Genomic DNA, 8,932 nt, shown 5'->3' on the forward strand with positions numbered 1-8,932 from the left:
GCATGCTGAGGCATTCACGCAGATGAGCAGGAACCATGGGCATCATATTTTGGTGTTTTTCAGAGTCAGTAGAAAGGCCTCTTTAGTATAAATTTTCATAACTGACCTTAATTACTTTCGTCTGCTAGCTGTTGGTGTCTTAGCGACCGTTCTACAGGTGCCTGTTCATTAATTATTTGGTTCATTAACAAGCATGGAAACAGTGTTCAAACCCTTTACAATGAGAATGGTGAAGTTATTTGGACACAAATCATCTTTACGGTCCTGAAAAGGAGACGTTCTTTTTGGGTTTATTTATATAGTAGTCTTCACAAGGAATTCCCCTGAGGCCATGTTAGAATGTGGGCGGGCTACATGCCCGCTTCCTTCTCCCATTGAAAAGCTATATTTTACTACCCTATGTATTTCTATCTTTATTTATCTCGTGCATTGTTAAGCACATTGTTTTAAACCAACAGACAGCAACCTATAGTTAAAATAGTAGGAAACATCAGTATTATTAATTAAATGAATTCCCTATGACTACACAATCAATAAAGCATCCATTTTGTAGGCTTATGCATTTCTTTTCCATTTTAATTATATTATTGGACATGGGATTACATGGTTTGTGTGTAGTGATAAAATAGGCTGCTGGTATTATGTTCAACACAAATAATTTATCTTAATTCCCACCGTGTTAGGCTGCAATCAATAAACCAAATGCACATCATTTAAGTAAATAAGTAAACATAAATGACATATCGACAGAGACATAGCCTCAACTTAGGTTGAGCCACTCATGTCTTAATGGTTGGGACCTTACAGGTGCATGTGAGATCTCCACACCAGTTCAGTCTTCACCAACCTAATATCTGCTCCCTCTGGAGGTAGAGGGAGAACATTACAACTCCATTTACCGCTGGTTAGCTGCCAGCCTTGTACATCACTACACCTGTGAAGATGGAGGCCTTGGAGATGAGGAAGAGGTAAGATACATCAACATCTTCAATGCCATCAGCTCTGAGGCGCAATACCTGTTGTATAAATCTTTTTGGGACGAGGCTTAATAACTTGTTATATTGGCACTCCCGAGTGGCGCAGTGGTCCTAAAACACAGCATCTCAATTAAAACGTGCAGTATCTGGATTCAAATACAGGCTATCACATCGGCTATGATTGGTAATCCCATGGGGCTCGCGCACAATTGGTGATGTCGTCGGTTGTGGAGTAAGCCGTCATTACCACTAATAAGAGATTTGTTCTTAAATTACTTACAATTTAAATAAAAGGTTACAATTTTTTAATTAATTTTAAATTAACTTTAAGTTAGTTAAGTTATATTTGAATTTCACTGTGAACTTATACATTATTTTGGCTCGTGACCCCAGAAGAATATCTACCGTTTATTCAGCTTAACTAATGGGGATCTAATAAAATAATATTTTTTGCAGTTTACACACACACGTGCTTCTGTGTTCTATTTATGTAATTACTATGTATGTAATGTATTGTATTTGTTTTCACACACAAAGATAGAGAGGCATGGATGAACATTCTCTTATCCCAGCATCACTTTGTGGTGTACTCAGGGTCTTGCATTGTTCTTCACATGAGACAAGCAATTTAAAACCAGATCCCTGCACTCCTGCTGTCTGTCATCCCCTAAATGGGTTTGTCATCTACGGTTTGGCCCTGGCCAAAAAATTTTGCTCCCGAATAATAATCATGGGATAGAACTTATAAGTTGTAATATAATAATAGCACAATTCAGGTGGCCTGCACTACAATTTGAACAACATTTTAACACATCTGATTTAATTACATAATAAATTCATAAATAGCTCATGAAATCCGTCTCTATTCAATTACTATTGTTGTGTATTTCTCGTAAGCTGATTTAGTCAGTGAAAAACAGGTCTACGAAGCCTACCTTAGGCTACACTGCTTTCGCGTCAGCATTTGTTTCAAACAATTATTTTTTGATAGCAAAGGAATTGTATCAAACGATAGGTGGATAATAAAATCCGAACTTTCGGGGAAGAATGTACAGAATATATGGGTTCATCTTCCATTATTCAATGCGTAATATGTCTTTTATTTGCAGTAAATTATCTCTATTTACAATAATTCAATCATTAAAAAAATCCAAGCATATAACTTTCAGTAAAGCTGAATAGAAACTGGAGCAGAAACATTGAAGGTTAATAACTTTACTAAGCTACACACAAGTATTTTTGGCAGACATATTATGTCCTTCATGGTTCGTCTGCATTTACAAGGAAGAGGAAAAACAGTTATGTCCTTCATGGTGAAAAATGTGGGGCCTTTACTAGAGGCTTGTGTTATTCGGTTGGACTTGTCATCTGGAAGGCTGCTGCCTTCAGCACATGAAGAAACGACAGGCAGAGGGACCAGGCCGCAGCATTATCCTGGAAGCTGAGGACAAGTTCTCACCATATGGGGCAGCGCGCAAGGATGTGTTTCATTTCCGATATTCCTCTCACAGTCTAGCCAGGTGGAATTCTCACTCCTTGCACTGAAAGCATCACCTTGCTGGATTAGGCCGCCAATTCAATTCAAACTGAGCTGATTTGAATTCCAACCTTGAGCCAATCAGGAATGAGCTCAGGAGTGCGGAATCTTGTAATGCTGCGTTTTTGGTGATGGCATACAATAAAACTTGCATTTTGTAACTGCTAACAATGTTTTGGATAGGCTACACCTACAGTCCTCGGTTCCTCTATGAATACAATATAACTCACGACAGAGGATCCGGTTCCATAAGTCAGTTGTGACTCCTGCTGCAAATCCACATCCATCTCACCCACATCCACAAGATCGTATCAGAAATTCAACTTTTCCCATTGAGTAACTTAGTGGCCTATATAACACACCTTTAGTAAATACTAACATTACGTGTTATCCAGGGATATGTGGGTCTCAAGCTACAGCTATCACGATCAGACACCTTTTATCTTTAAAATATTTGTAGGATGCTACATTTTTGTAACTAGGCCTAATATAAAATGGCACTTCTAATGAGCCATATATTTTATATTGTAGAAAGATTCTGCTAAGCCTCATAGCCTACCTCAGCCATTAAAGGTATATTTTATACAGGCTAGGCTGCAAAGCAGAAATGAGCTCAATTAAGCACATCTTGTTGTTTTACGAAATCAAATTAAGATTATTGTTGAAATGAATTACTCAAATGGGTTATTTTTTCTCTATCTGTTGCTGTTCAACACTCCCATAGAAAGTTAGCAATATTTTCAGCACCGAAGCGCTGTTCAGCTGTTGCATCTGTTCGTTTCAGCACCACAAAATGGAGTCCACTGCATGCTTTATTAGTTGACTGCCTCCTGCATTCTCTCTCCTGATAATACGTTGGCTACCATTCCCGGTAATACTAACAGGAATGTAATAAATCTCTGACATTTACCAGCACTTTTACCATGTGAGAAGTCTCTGATAATTAACATATTTCTTAAGCTATTTTGCTGAAATTATGTCTATAGCAGCTGACAAAGTCGTGGCTGGCAAGTAAGCTGCCATAATACTAATAAAACTCACATTGCAGTAAAAAAAACTATAGAATATCAATATTTGGTAGATGGTTTCATCGTTTGATTCAAGTCTTGTGCGATTGAAGCTAAAATAGCTAACACTAGCCAACTTTTGGCCAGCTTTCTTTCCAACTACATCCACGGGCAGCATTAACAAGTTAATTTACATCGAAACAGGGGACAAACAAAGATTACAAAACATTTCCGTAAAAAACACGGCTATTAACAGTTATTATTCTTCTGACAGATAACTTAGAAGTTAGAGCTGACTGGTTGGGTAGCTACCGTGCAGCTTATAAATTGACCTCAATGAAGGGATACATTATCTAACACTACATGTCAGTTACAATACCCCTACTCAGCACTTCGAATAAACAGTAGTTTAAAAAAATTGATAATTTAAACAGTAGTTACTGTGCCCACTACATCAAGTCAAATAAAGAGTAGGGCAGTTTCTGCTCTGCTTGCTTTTACAACGTGAAAAGAGTACACCACACATACACACTGAATTATGCTCAACTCCTCGCTTTGCCTTCCCACAGCCTGTCAGCCCACTCTGTGGTGTGCCCTTAGTCCTAAATCTAGTGGTCCTAAATCCAGCCAGCTTAACACTCCAAACAGCCCGATCGCTCGGAGACATCCCCAAGATCCTAAAGCACACCATTCTGTTTTTTGTATCACATTGCAATTATAAAACTGTGGGGGCGGCAAAATACAATTTCAAATGTGTGGAAACATAACCCCTGTCCCCAGTGAAGTTCACCCTGTATAAATAATATAAAATATAAAACATTCAACCACTAGATGGGTACCTAACATACGCTATTTGAAAACATCGGAGAAAGGCCCAACATTTATCAAATCAATTCTTGCAATTTTATAATTTTTTTAAATAAAATTAAACATTTCTGTTTACAGTCATTATTGTTTTAAAATGTTTTAATGTAAAGCTGCATGTCATGCAAAGTGACAGGACAAAATGTCACACACTTAAACTCAAAAAAAAACTGAATTCCCCAAACAATCTGAGGCTCACACTATCTCCTGAGTCGCTGAGACTAGCCTACTGTCTCCTGTTCACTGAGACAGAGAGGTTGCACTACTATTGTTATTATACCTGTTATTTCAGAGCCATTATGTTCTTGTCTCATTGTCTTTATTCCATAGAGTTGATCATAGTTCAGTATGTATGTGTTGCACTCTTTCACCAGTTTGTAAAAGCAAGCAGAGCAGAAACTGGCTACCCTTTAATAGACAGGGTTCTCCAACTGGCTACCCGTGGGCCAAATCTGGCCCGCCAGCAATATTATTTGCCACCCAAGGCCCCCCCAAATTAATTATGCAATGTCCCAAGAAGGAAGTTACCCTACCTAAATAATACAAAGTTACATTTGAACTTAATTCATGAGGAGAGAGAATGCAAGCCAAACCTTCATATCATAACCGCTAAATGCTGCACACACTGCCTACATTGTTTTCACCATATTAGCTAAGCGTCAAGTCAACATAGCTACTAGAACTAATGCTTTAGTAAACCCATTACGATCGTGCAGTACAGTGTACAGTTAGCAGCAGTTTAGCAGTTACAGTTTAGCAATTAAACCGTGGGCCACACTGTTCAATTATCGTCTTTCTCTCTCTTTGAGTCAACTACTTAGCCCATTTTATGCAATGCAGTACTAGCTAGCTGTATCTCATGCTTTCAGTACTAGATTAATTCTCTGATCCTTTGATTTGGGTGGACAACATGTCAGTTTATGCTGCAAGAGCTCTAACAGGTTGGAGAACGTCCTCCGGAAGTTGTCATAATTACTGTGTAAGTCTCATGGAAGGGGGTGAGAATCACGAGCCTCCTAGGTTTTGTGTTGAAGTAATTGTACCCAGAAGAGGACCGTAAACTAGCTGTAGTCCGGCTGCACCATGGTGCTACCCTACAGAGGGCTGTTGAGGTTACTATAGACCTTCATTTGCAAAACAGTGTGTTTTCATTATTTATTCTGGTGACGGGAATATATTTTGTATAGTTTTATCTAAAATGGATAACTTTTTTTAATGTTTCACTATTTTTATTTCCATAAAATTCACTCGAGGAGGACAGTCCTCCCCTGCCTCCTCTAAGAAGCCTCCACTGGGAGGTTGACCTGCAAGAATTTGGGATTTTGCACTTGCTTCTTTCATTGAAAATCCTCACACCTTCTTCTTCTGTTTCTATGAGATTTGGTTGGTGGATCGCATCCAACTTTTAGGTGCATACAACGCCACCTTCTGTACTGGTGTGTGAGGTCACTCATCACCTACCTACATTATATTATTTGATACAACAATACAAAATTGGGAAATTTGCCGTGCCAACTCCCCAAAAATACTACTCTATTCCACTATTGAACCCTATCTAGTCCTACTCCAGACCAACAGTCTGAGAGGACATAACACTTCCACTCAACACCTCCTGCAGCTGTTCTGCAGTTAATCCTTGCAATCTCAAATACTTCTCCGCCTCTGCCACCACAACCTCTATTTTCTGTGACTTTCAATCCACTTCTTCAGTATAATTGACAACCATGGCTATAAATGCAAAAAATCCCCACCTTACTGAAGCTCATGTTCTTCCCATCACTCTCTCTTGGTCTCTGCCTACTCACAGGAATCCTCTCAGGATCCCTCACCCTGTACACATCGTCCTCTACCACTCTTCACTGCTTCGGCATAATTCATTTTCTGTACTACTCCAACCCTGGCAACCTCAATCTCCCTTTCTCTCACTGGACACCTCCAATCTCCAGCCCCACAATTAACACACACAACGTTCTCCACCGATACCACACAATCCTTCACATTGACAATTCTGGATGTGGGAATGGGTGCTGTCCTCATTGAACATAAATCTGCCTGATGGTTTCATCGTGATCCATTACACCATTACAACTCTTCATATAATTTATAAAAATGCCTTTATTTGTATGGCACGTTCAATGGAAACAATGACAAACTTTGGCTGCATGGCCTTCATCAGGGAGTACAAAGATACAATAATACAATGTCGTCTTTAGAACAGCATTTGCCAATCAATCCTGATTTGAAGAGGGAGTGGTTACAGAACTCATTGGACAACACCTTGTAAGCAATACTATACACATTAAAAAGTATAATACTGTAGATAAGTTACCAATATTCAAATCAAGGCTAGAAGCATCAGAACCCCAAGAAAAAACAAAGTTCTAACCTTGAATATGACTGGGAAAAGTGGTAAGAATAAGAGAGACATCTATTTTATAGTACACTAGACCACAGCAGTCTAAACATAGATGAGGGCAATAAAGCAATATGTCCACTAGATGACAGCAAAGGGCTCTCTCCCCAGCTCTACAGGAAAGTTGAGAAATCCATATCTTCATTTAAACCAGGATACTTAACTTAGTGACCTGTAGTATGTAAATCCCAAAACTTTCCCTTTGGTTTAGCTGTTTAGGATGGTCCCCTTTTCTAATTGGAGTCCGGAACTTGATCCATACCCATAGCTCATATGGAGTCAGGGTCACCATGGTGTAAATACTTGTAGTGCCTTGTCATGGGGTAGTCAGTTACTGAAATGACAGAGGGGATACAGATAGGTGGGAGAAACAGATTGAAGGGCTGGAGCACGGAATGTAACCCCCGGTCTTCAGTGGGGAAAAGGGTGAAAAGTCTAAGCCAGGTGCGTTACTGCTGTCTGTTAGACCACAGGCTCTGTATGACTTGCATACATTTTTATTAAGTATATGTTGTTGTTGGGTTTTTTGGTTGGTAAATTTCAATTCATCACAGAATAATTTATTGTAGAGTGGCTATGTGGTTGAGAGGGTAAAATTCCAATTAAATGTACCATCTTACTGGCCCTCCTGTTTCCAATATGTCTAAATAAAGCATAGAAAAAATAAAGGTGGAATTCTTTAAAAAATATTCTCAGTATATATTATCAATAAATATTTAGGCTATAAACCATTCTCATTTCCTAAACCAGTTTTTGTGATTTGATGCTGCCTTTTGCATAAACTGAAGCCCCAAAAAGTGTTTTCACAACATTCTCTTAAAAACATCATTATTTAGGTTGAGTGTTTCAGAGCACTTCATTTCGGTGTGTTAAAAAACTTACACTGGGATTATATACAAACACCCTCCAAACACCAGATCTCAGTTTACTGCCTGCTTTCCAGGACCTCTACAGCACCGGTATCACAGGAAGGCCAAGAAGATTATCAATGATCTCAGTCACCCGAGCCACGGCATGTTCACCCTGCTACCATCTAGAAGGTGCAGACAGAACAGGTGCATCAAAGCTGTGACCGAGAGAATGAAAACCAACTTCTGTCTCCAGGTCATCAGACTGTTAAATAGTCACCACTAGCTGGCCTCCACCCTGAACTTAGTCACTGTTACTAGCCGGCTACCACCCTGTACTCTACCCTGCACCTTAGAGACTGCAGCCCTGTGTACAGTGTCTTTGAACACTGGTCTCACTTCATATGTATATACTGTATTGTGTATTCTGTACATACCAGTTCTATTCATATACTGCCCATAATGTCTCAACACACCATTATATACATATATATTTATAGTCCAGAGTCTAACATTGCTCATTCTTATATTTATATTCCAGAGTCTGACATTGCTCATTCTGATATTTATATTCCAGACTCTGACATTGCTTATTCTGAAATTTATATTCCAGACTCTGACATTGCTCGTGATATTTTATTCCAGACTCTGACATTCTCGTTCTGATATTTATATTCCAGCTCTGACATTGCTCGTTCTGATATTTATATTCCAGACTCTGACATTGCTCGTTCTGATATTTATATTCCAGACTCTGACATTGCTCGTTCTGATTTTATTTCACTCTGACATTGCCTTTATTCCGATACATTGCTCGTTCTGATATTTATATTCCAGAGTCTCTTATTTATATTCCAGACTCTGACATTGCTCGTTCTGATATTTATATTCCAGACTCTAACATTGCTCGTTCTGATATTTCTTCATTCCTTTCTTTAATTTGTTTTGTATTATTGTATATTGTTTTAATTAGGGGTATTATATTATACAGTCATGTTACACTGTACTGTATGTACAAGTGGGTAACCTGTGTAAGTGTGAGGTGTGAAATGGAAATGTGTTTTGTTGCATATCCCACTCCCTGAGACACCCTCAGAGAGTGGGGGTCACGGCCAGGGATCAGCCAATATTGACAGCGACCCTGGAGCAATTAGGGATACTTGCCTTGCTCAAGGGCAGAACAACAGATTTTGGTTACTGGGCCAACGGTCCAAACCGCCAGACTACCTACACTATTGCTCTGTTGGGGTTAGAAACATAAGCATTTCACTGCACCTGTAATAACA

This window comes from Salmo salar, chromosome ssa04, assembly GCF_905237065.1.
Source record: "Salmo salar chromosome ssa04, Ssal_v3.1, whole genome shotgun sequence".
In the NCBI taxonomy this organism is placed as follows: Eukaryota; Metazoa; Chordata; class Actinopteri; order Salmoniformes; family Salmonidae; genus Salmo; species Salmo salar.